We start from the raw sequence: 1,888 nt of genomic DNA on the forward strand, positions 1-1,888 counted from the left end.
AGAGACTGTCCTCCCAAGAAAAAGTTGGAAAATAACACAGCATTTTGCGCTCAAAACATTATCTTTACGTTAAAGTGACTGAGCTCTCTTGCGGCTGCACTAATTTGAAAGTTGTCTGTCAAGAGCAAAGGATTCGGGGTGGGTGAATGGTCTGCAAACATTGGACTGCTGTTCATTTCCTGTTTCCAACCACTAATCAACTTTGAGTTCTTGAAAACAATCATTCCCGAACATTCATCAAGTGTTTTCATTGTAACCATGACACAAAGGTCCCCTAAACTTAACCAAGTTTTGATTTTAACCCAAACTACAGTGTCTTTCTAGCCTTAACCTAGTAATGTGTTTTAACCTAAATCATGATCTTTCTGTTACCATATAAAAAAAAAACAACAGTGATGTTGCCTTGTCCATATTGGCATTGGTTTCGTTCTGGAGGGCATGGACCCACAATTTACAGTACTTAATTTTACAGACTTGGTCTGAGGTTAAAATTTGTGGGATCGCATTTGTTATAACATCCCCTCATGACAAATTGTAATAACTTTAGTAATCCTCTTTTTCATCAAGCACAATCATCAGCTCAACTTTTTATTTAGCCTAATACTTTGGTTTATAACGAAATACCTGCAAAACTAATAACATTTCCATAAGCCTCAGCTGTACTGTCTGTTTAGTGCTAATTAGCAAATCTTAGCATGCTAACAGAATAAACTAAGATAAAGAACATTGAAAACTTACTAAACATTGCATGTTGCTCAGAATGTTAAAATTCACATGCAGATATTAGCATGTAGCTCAAAGCATCGCATCATTGCCTGAGCACAGCCTTACAGAGTTGCTAGCAGGTCTAGTCTATGTCCTGTTTTACCCCACAAAATGTGGGACAGAATGCCATTCTCCTGTAGTGGGTGTGAAAGTAACTGCTGAAGATGGAGGGGTGAATGGAGGGATCGGTTTTGTTAAAATAATCTTGCTACAGATGTAAGAATGTAGCATTAATATTAGGCAATTAGGATATAAATATCCACCAAATGTCACATTTGCTGTTTTCTGAAAATGCTGACTGCTTATATGACCATGTGAGTCACTGCATGACCATGTGAGCTGTCCCAATACGGTACATCAGCACTGTTGTTTTATTTCAGAAGGATTTGAGGTTTCATAAGCTTTACCCAGATTTCACAAACCCCCTGCTTTCTGGCTAAATAGTAACAAGCTTTTTACCAACATTTTAAAGAAAAGCTCTCTAATGTACGAAAAGAAGATAGAAGATATAAGAAAAGAGAAAAGGCATACCACACTGTGCTATTATCCTTCAATCTACTTGACTTGCAAATGATATTGAAAAAATGTTTTTTCCAGTCGATCGTGTTTATCATGTTTGCCCTTATTGTGATGTGTCAACGAGTTAAGAGTCAAACTCTTTTTACACTTCTTTTATTTGACTAAATAAATCATCTCTGATCCAAATGCAGGATAATCAAATTCAATAATCTAGGCTTTTAAACCCGTACAGTGCAACCAATTCCTTACTTTTACTTGGTGACCAGAACTAAAGGAACCCCTGTATATTGTAATGTAATTCAATACGGCAGTCCGACCTAGTGACCTTGAATAATGTTTGTCATACATGCTAGTTCAACTCTATGGTCCCATCAATTAGAGCTTAAGTCGTTTTTCAAGTATAAATGCCAAATCTTTCTATTGTTTTAGCTTCTCAATTGCAATGATTTGCTGCTTTTCTTTATCTCATGTGATAGTAAATATCTTTGTGTTCTTTGGGTTTTGTACTGTTGGCCAAACAAAACGAAGATGTGACATTGGGTTTTAGGAACTTAGTTGTTTTCTGATTTTATACTTTAGACTGAGCGAGAAAATTATCAGGAGA

General features: G+C 36.2%; 1 protein-coding gene across 1 annotated transcript in view; it reads right to left on the minus strand.

The window, feature by feature from the left end:
* nos1 (nitric oxide synthase 1 (neuronal)) overlaps positions 1-1,888 on the minus strand; it is a 34,862-nt gene that overhangs the window by 20,522 nt on the left and 12,452 nt on the right. The gene's annotated exons all lie outside the window — the stretch shown is intronic.

The sequence above is a fragment of the Morone saxatilis genome, unplaced genomic scaffold (genome assembly GCF_004916995.1).
Source record: "Morone saxatilis isolate NCDOM2014 unplaced genomic scaffold, NCSU_SB_2.0 Contig16, whole genome shotgun sequence".
In the NCBI taxonomy this organism is placed as follows: Eukaryota; Metazoa; Chordata; class Actinopteri; family Moronidae; genus Morone; species Morone saxatilis.